Raw genomic sequence first — 9227 nt, forward strand, 5'->3', positions numbered from 1 at the left:
TTTCCCCCAATTGCAGCCGCCAGTCGCGATTGAAAGAGAGTCCTTTCAGAAAAAGTATATTAAAATACCAAAAATGCTAATTTGTTGGTGCCTTTACCCTCAGGTATGTCCTGCCAGCAGGATAGAGGATAAGTTGGTGGCTGTTTGAGCTCTTTTCTCCTCATCCTTGGACATTCTTCCTTTTTTGTACCGAAATTCACATTATGACTTACCTCAAAGTAGTAAAAAAATCAGCCACTCCTCTTTGGGTACATATGATCCGACTACAAAAAAAAAACCATGACTTTTTTTTTTGTGTATGCAAGGGAGATCATTAAATTAACACAACTGGATTGCAAGTGTGTGCAAAGGTTCCCTACTACCTCTCCTCTCTTATGTTGAATAGTCTAAGCCTATTAATAATCTGGTTTGATTTGCAAAATGCATATCCTTAGGCTGGTCATATGATACCCAATAATTGTGAAATAGAGGTTAAAAAAAAAGGGAGGCATTGTAAAAATTATGAAAATCAGTGCTGACCAGAGCAAGGCGACCCAGTACCTTACATGCTGTGACCCAGTACTGGGTCACAACCCAGAGTTTGAAAAACATTGCAGTAGCATACTCCTTGGGTGAGTCGCATATGTTAGGGGTGATCTTGGTGCCTTGTTTTCTAGTTACAGCCCACAGGGAATTTTCATGATGGTGTCAGGGAGATATGGTTTGTGATCAGAATATTGATACACCATAAACACCAAAAACTAAACCATGACCACTCCCATATGGTGCGCTAGAGAAGGAAGAGGACACATTCTACTTCAGCACTAAGGGCAACTACTATTTGGTTAGGAACTCTGACCAGAGAAGATATGTCTGGACAGGCCAGTGGCCTGGATAGCCAGCAGGGATCAGGTTTGGGGACAGCTAGCTACACAGTTGCAAAGGTGTAACAAAGGCAAATCTCTCACTGTGCTCACTCCGGCAACCAGGCGTCATTGCTCTGTTTAATGAATCCCCTTCATTTTAGCACGGCTCAAGCTCTTATGAGACATAATTGCTGCAATACAATCTCCAGATAAGGAAAAAAACAAAGTTGTTTTCAAAGGCATTGTACCTTAAACTCTTCCTTTCCAAGTCTCTCTGACACAATTTTGCCCGTAGCTCACAAATGCACCATGCCAAAAAGGAAGAAGAGAGGATAAGTGTATGATGCAGTAACCACAGGCCTCAGGGCTGCATGGGAATTGATGGCTCTATAACAATAGCGGGCAACTTGCGGCCCATCAGGTGCGGGCCGCAGGGACGTGCTGGCCGCCGCTTTCCACAGCTCCCATTGGCCGGGAACGGTGAACCGCGGCCACTGGGAGCTGCGGGCAGCCATGCAAATGTAAACAAACTATCTGGCGGGCCGCTAGCGGATTACCCTGATGGGCCACGTGTGGCCCGCGGGCTGAAGGTTGCCCACAACTGCTCCAGCTACTTCTCCTTTTCCTCAGCCACAGAATCTATGCTGAAGCCAGGAGGGGAGATAGCTGGCTGGCTCTATGCCGCCCGGGGATTCCTGAGATGCCCAAATATATTGGGTTTATAGCTGCTTTCCACAATAAAAACAGTGAAAAAATAGCCAGAGTGTAGAGTAAGAACAGGGACATCACATTTTATATTTATATAACATACAAAGAGGCTTATATAATGCCACAGTGATGAGTGCTCCAGAATTTTTTGTAAATAACTAAATTCATTAAAAAATTAATTAAGAGGCTATTTGAAAGGTGGGTGGTGTTATAATTCAGCAGCAAAATTACAAATGGAGCTGAAACTCAGTTTACAAGGTCTAGCTAGAAGCACCTTACTTTTCTTCCTTCTGGAAATGAATTCATAAGGATGTTTGGTTTTGTTAACTCTATTATACAATTGTAAAGAAGCTAGAAGTCAGTTGACATAAGACTGTTTTGTGCTTTTGTATTGCAAAAATAGTTTACACCTAATTCTGCTGTTCACTGGGAACTGCACATTTGGGGGGAGAGAATTTTAATCCTTTCCATTTAAGAAATTTGTTAAGTGACTAGGCTGCAGAGCAGCAATAAGATGGTTGGCAATTTGAAAGACCAAATTAAAAAAAAAAAAAAAGCTAACAGCTGAGACATTGAGTCTAAAAATTATCTACAACACGTGCATAGTAAAATGTTTTTACAAATTCTCCAAAGGATTTTTAATTATTACGGATTGTATTAATTAGGTAATTATGCAATAGATAGATGGGAATGGTTCCAAAACAATTATGTATATGATATTCTGTATACAATACATGTTTGTTTGTTGTTAACTGCCTGGCCATTCCAGTCTGATAGTCAGTGGTATTGCATGGGTATAACAGAGCAGAGTTTTAGCCATGTTATATACTTTTATAAACCCGAATACATAAGTGTGAGGTTAAATAACATTGCAGGCTTGGTACAAATTGTTAAAAAGCCAGAATATGTCATCTTTATTTAAGCAGTAATGAGCAAAGTGTGGGTCATCTGGAAATATTAATGACCATCTGGGATGCAGTGATGGCTCAAAGGATAGCTCAGTGCCACCAACTCCAACTAGTCATTAAAGGGTGGCTAAAGGGTTTTTATACCTTTGTAATGTTATACAGATAAGGAAAAGGTGGTTAGTGGTTTTCAAAAAGCATAATAATTTCTTACTAAACTTTGGGCCATATTCTCTTTTCCTCCTGTCCTATGCTGGGTGCAGAAAAGGAGTGGGAGGTGGGCCAAAGGTGACTTTAGGATATTTTTGAACCTCCTGATCAGGACTTGGTCATCATCACAACCCAGTGCACCCTTCAGGCAGCTCTAAATTGCACTAATGCGTAATGACCTAATATGAGCGTTTATGCTAGCCTACAATAGACAGCATACACTGTTCTCCAGAGGCATCACCTCCTGCCTTCCAGACTGCCCCGACATGCCCCTATGCCAGGAGCCCATAGGGGAGCAAACAGTCTATGTAAAGTACTTTAAAATCAGCTGAAGCTCACTCTCCCCCCTGCCCCACCATATACACACACTGGATAGTCTCTGGGAGCAGTTTACACCCCTTTATAATCACCAAAACAGTGTAAAGAGATGACAGAATAATGCACAATCAGAGCCTTTGATATGAGGTCAGGTTTGCAGCTTTACTTCCAGACTGAAGGCACAGACAAGGCCATCACCTCCTAATCATATGCTGACAAGAACCTGTGCACTCAGATACCATGGTGATGGGCATGGTATAAGAACCTGAATAGAAGAGAATTGGCAGCTGTGCAGAAGACATCCCAGCTGTAAAGCACCAGGACCTAATTCTTTTTGAAATGACTTCAAGTTCTTGGTGCCTTCAAGTTCTTTGTGCCCAACTTTACATACCTGAGGCATAATTTTCAAAGGTGCTAAGCAGCCACCATGCCAACTGAAGTCGCTGAAATTTAAGCCTTCAAGGTATAATGTTTTTCTACCATGTACTGTTTGGGTTTTTGCTTTTATAACCTGTAGGCAACATTTATCCACTTTAGAAAATAAAATCAGTCAGCAAAGATTCTAAAGCAGAACAGACACTACTAGTGATGTGCTCAGCTTTCAAAAAGTACTGTATCACAGCAAACAATGAGCATTTACCCCAAAATCAAACTGTCTCTGTAAGCAGTTAAAAAATGTGTGAGTGGGTGGAGTTAACTGACTACATAGCACTTTTCCAGCAGTAGAACTCCAAGCACTTTACATAGGAGTTAAGCATAGTTATCCCCATTTTACAGGGGGGGGAAAACGAAAGCACAGAAGGCCAGTAGCAGAGCCAGGAATAGAGTTCAAATCCACTGCTCTATCCATTAGGCAATACTGCCTCCCATCACCACCACCACCTGTATTAGAGCCACCTGGTGACTCCTAGTAATACAAGTGTGTGGAAATGGGCACTTATACACCGAGGAACTCAAAATTTGAGGCCATCTTTTAAAATTTGTATGCAAGTAGCAGAATGTTTGCCACTTAGTGTCCCTTGTCTAGAGGAAGCTGATAAAGAAGGGTGTACCAGAAGTTTTTGGGGGCAGGATGGGAACCTGAGAGGGAAGGATTAATTTGCACAGGCTGACAGCAGGATGCTGCTTGGGCCTCAGAGGAGAAGATTCAGTGCAGCAGCTCATAGAAGTGGTCCTCAGCTAGCTAGAGGGATCAAAGTCAAATCGGAGGATAAAAACATCTGGAAGAAAATGAGTTTTAATAATATACAAGTATAATAATGAAGTAAAGTTATAAAAATATTCATTGGGGAAAAACATAGACACTGAGAAAGACCGAAGAAAAGACCCAGGAAGATATAGGAGGAAAAATGGAGAATATGAATGAGAAGACAAAGGAAAAAGGGGGAATTCTATAATACATTTTTTGGTTATCTTATAGGATATTTCCTTTATATCATATCTTGGATCTATAATTTAATAGTGGTGTAATGCAATGGCCTGTTCACATTAAGAGTAGTGGGGACTCGGGACCAGTCAACCCTGTTCCAAGTCCCAGCCTCTGTAAAAGCAAGCATGCTGGGCCATGTAGTTTCCGGAGGGATCTGGAGAACTTATAGTCCTGTGGGAGTTAGGTGGCAGTTACATGATTAGCCACCATATATAAAATAAGCCGAGAAGTTAAATCGGTCAGTGAGGCTTGAGGGTGAGAGGTTAGGAGATTCCATCAAGAACTCCCAGGCAGATGGCTTGAGAGAGAAATTTCCAAAAGCCTGCTGGTGGAGAAATCCCAGCTGGGAAGGCTGCAAAGAACTGTAAAGCCCTAAAAGGGAGAGCTATAAGGAAGGTGTGACAGGTTGGATCACAGAACCCCCCTTGGGAGCTGCCACCTGATGCGCCAAGACTACCTCTGACCCTGCTTTCCCTGCCAGCTCGGGACCCCAGCACCCTGTCTTGCTGAGCCAGACATGCCTGTCTGCTCCAACACAGACCCAGGGTCTGAATTACTTGCCCCAAAGCTGCAGACTTAACTGAAAGCAGCTTACAGAAGTGTTCTTGTCTTTAACACTCAGATGTCCAACTCCCAAAGGGGTCCAAACCCCAAATAAATCAGTTTTACCCTGTATAAAGCGTATACAGGGTAAATTCATAAATTGTTTGCCCTCTATAACACTGATAGAGAGATATGCACAGCTGTTTGCCCCCCCCCCCAGGTATTAATACATACTCTGGGTTAATTAATAAGTAAAAAGTGATTTTATTAAATACAGAAAGTAGGATTTAAGTGGTTCCAAGTAGTAACAGACAGAACAAAGTGAATTACCAAGCAAAATAAAATGGAACACTCAAGTCTATGTCTAATACAGTAAGAAACTGAATACAGATAAGATCTCACTCTCAGAGATGTTTCAATATATTTCTTTCACAGACTGGATGCCTTCTTAGTCTGGGCACAATCCTTTCCCCTGGTACAGCCCTTGTTCCAGCTCGGGTGGTAGCTAAGGGATTCCTCATGATGGTTGCTCCCTTTGTTCTGTTCCACCCACTTATATATCTTTTGCATAAGGCGGGATCTTTTGTCCCTCTGGGTTCCTCCCTCCTCCCGCCTCCTCAATGGAAAAGCACCAGGTTAAAGATGGATTCCAGTTCAAGTGACATGATCACATGTCACTGTAAGACTTCATTACCCCTTGTCAGCACACGCTGGTTAATGGGAGTCATCAAGATTCCAAACCACCAATAATGGCCCACACTTTGCATAATTAGAATAGGCCTTCAGAGTTATATTTCATATTTCTAGTTTCAGATACAAGAGTGGCACATTTATACAAATAGGATGATCACACTCAGTAGATTATAAGCTTTGTAATGATACCTTACAAGAGACCTTTTGCATAAAGCATATTCCAGTTATATTAGCATATTTTCATAAAATCATATAGAGTTCAACGTCACAGAAGGTAAAGGACTAGAAGGATTTTTCAGTCTAGTGGGAAGGCTATATGGATGCTGAAGCCTGTTATAAACCAAAAGAACTAATTAAGCCTGATGAAGAAGGCTAGGTTTTGAGTGTTATTTTTATGGTAACAGACCAGGCCCCAGAAGGGAAACTTAGGCAGTGAATGTGCCCTGCTGCAGGTGGTTTGGCAGTTTCAAAGGGAGGGGGGAATCTGATTTTCATTTATTTGCATTAGTTCCTACAGGTCACAACCAATAACAGGACCCAAAGAGCTTACAGATTAAATAGACATGACAGACAAGGGTGGGAAGGAGAACAGAGAGACAGATAGATGAAGTGACTTGACCAAGGACACATAGCAGGTCAGTAATTGGGGTAGGAGCAGAAGCAAGTTCTCCCGAGTCCCAGTCTACTGCCCTATGCACTAAACTACACAACCTCTCAATGCCCACATAGCAAGCATTGTGGCCAACACCCTTCTTCAAACCATAGCCATTGGGGGAGGGAGGGCTGAAATCATCTCCATCTTTAATATACATGCCCCAAAATAATTATATCTCCCAGATCTGCTTGAATTTAATCACTTAAATATTTGAAAGCCGCTTGGTTTGAGGAACCATGTTGAGCCCTGTGGAGTTATCCCCCCACCCTGATACTGGGCCTTCAAGCCAGCTTGACTGGCTCTTCAATGGGTTAACCCTTTTAAAAAGATTTATTCCCATCTCAGATATCAAACTAATCCTTTACAATTTCATTCATTTTATATCTTTATACCACAGCTAACACGCTGTTCCTGCAATGGAATTCAGGGGATTTTTTTTTTTTGTATATGAAAATGTTTTAAATAGTTCCTCCAGGGGCTTAATAAGTGGCTTTGTTCTATTCCTCACACATTGCTTCCTTCCTTGTATCACGTCTTGTCATTTGATTATAATTGCGAATGGAGGATATCCGAAAGTTGGGTTTGTTTTGAGAGCAGCTAGTGGCAAAGTGGATTAATAGATTAGCCTATTTGGCAACCTAGATATAGCTCAGAGGGTACTGTAATAAATTTAATGTTCTCATACTAAGCTCCAAGTCCATATTGCATAATCATCACCTATTACAGGGTCTAATTTAAACTCACTTGGCAGTCTGTGTCCAAAATATGCAACACCTAAATAAATGGGGTCTTTCCAGTTAATCAGAATACTTTCTCTGTCTAGCTCACATAATGAATTGGCCACTACTCCATCACAGGAATGGCAGTCAGATGTATTCAGGCATGGGGTGGAGAATATTTTGTCTTTGCTTCTTGTCTTGCAACCCCTTCCAAGTGTCTTCAGAGTAGGTAGCACAACTCCCATTGCATATGTCACAGAAGAGGGGAATTAACAAGGTGTTGGGAGGTGGGTTCCCCCCCTCTTTCTTCCTCTTCTTTCAAATATCTCAAAATACTGATAGTCCCAGAATAGGTTTTTTTTCTTTCTAATGCCAGTAACACAGATTCCCTAAAGAGTTTAGACAATCTTCAACATATACTTGTAAGTATCTAGATCCAGAATTCTGGATACAGTATAGCATCAATGAGGAAGTTCTGGATGGAGTAATGACAACAGTAGGATGTCAGCCTGTCATGTGACAAAGCCAATAAACCATAGAGTTGCCTTCTTCTAAAACTGAAGCAACTTTATTAGAATAAGGAAAATAATATCATTCCTGAAGTTACTCTGAGTGTGACTGTCTGTCTGTCTCTCACTCGGCTTCACTATGGAACTTCTACCTAAGCCTTTCCCAGACTCCTCCTGACTGACCTCCAACAGCAGATTTAAAGAAACAGCATATACATTTCCTCACACAGCCTATATTGATATTATGGTATCAGCTCGGCAGAGCCCGTGGTTGGAGACTTCATTCCCAAAATACAAGTGGTTAGAACGGGCCAGCAGCAGGACAAAGCAGTCAGACAAAAAAAAAAAAAAAAAAGAGTCCTGTAACATGAGTCCTTTGAATCTCCAAGTTCTCCAGTCTTTACTACAGGGAAAAGAAGCCTAGTTTCATACAGAGAGCCCACCACTCCTGCTACCCAGATGATCGTGGAATAGAAGGGCTCTGCTGGGCTGGCAGTTGACTGCAACATCAGGACAGAGGTGTCATCTTTTCACAATGCAGTTCATTAGAACTTTTAACCTAAACTTTAAACCAAACACAAACCTTGACCCAAAATTCTATCTTCTTGGGATGGCTCCCATCCCTTTTTAAATAAGAAAATAAATATCAACTTTTTAAATATCAGATGGGAGTTTTCAAACAACCAAAATCACTCAAAAAAATCTGCCTTTAGTTACTTATTTTCAACACAAAATAATGGAAATAAGAAATGCTGTATTAAGGAAGGCTACAACGCACACAACCTTCACTCTACAAGAAGATATGAAAGGATGTTAAATGTGCTGGGGAAATATCACTGTGGTGGATAATTTGCTACAGTGCAGCTTGACCCTACTCAAAATATATATGTTGTATAAATACCTGGGGGAGGGGGGGAGGGTGCTCATAAATTTGTTACAAGCTTCCCTAACACAAGACTTGCAAAAAGACAAGTGCCTTTAAAATGTACAGTGGGCTATAAGCTAAAAGCCACGAGACCGGTGCCAGATATGGGAGAGGTTTGAGGGTAAATGTGTAAAAGTTAAGGACCAACAGCAATGAAAGAAGTGGTTCTTCTTTTATCTATGAGCCAAGAATGATTAGATTTCAGCAGAAACCTAGTATATCAAAAAAGAAGAGTTTTTAAATAATTTTCTCTCTAATACCTTTAATATTTTCAGTAATAAATATCTGGGACTCTGTATGATTCCAGAGATTTATTTACAATGCACATAAAGGACAAATAAAGTTAACCTAGTATTGCTAATTAAAATTAGTTTGTTGGGATTTAATCAATTAGCACAGAGTTTTCAAGGCAATATTGTTCCTATTCACGCTCAGTGGAAACACTTTCAGGCAGCCCTTTATTGCAACATCTATGTTCAGATGACCTTTACTTCATAAAGCAGTGAGCTAAACATTTTATACACAGGGCAAAATCTGTTTATTGAAGGATGCCAGGGGACTGTCTTTAGGAATGTGATTTGGCCTCACTTGGGTAATTTACCAAAGACAGAAGAAAGTTACAAACCTATTTGTACCCTTCATTTGAAAGGCATGCCATTTCTTTGTAATGATCACTCATTTCAATATTCGCATTGCAAAGTTTTGCAAATAAATCTCTTTTCAGGCAAACATTATAGTGAGTGTCCTGACAAAAAAAAAAAAAAAAAA

Source organism: Terrapene carolina, unplaced genomic scaffold (assembly GCF_002925995.2).
Source record: "Terrapene carolina triunguis isolate 2854851 unplaced genomic scaffold, T_m_triunguis-2.0 Scaffold62, whole genome shotgun sequence".
NCBI classification, from domain to species: domain Eukaryota; kingdom Metazoa; phylum Chordata; order Testudines; family Emydidae; genus Terrapene; species Terrapene triunguis.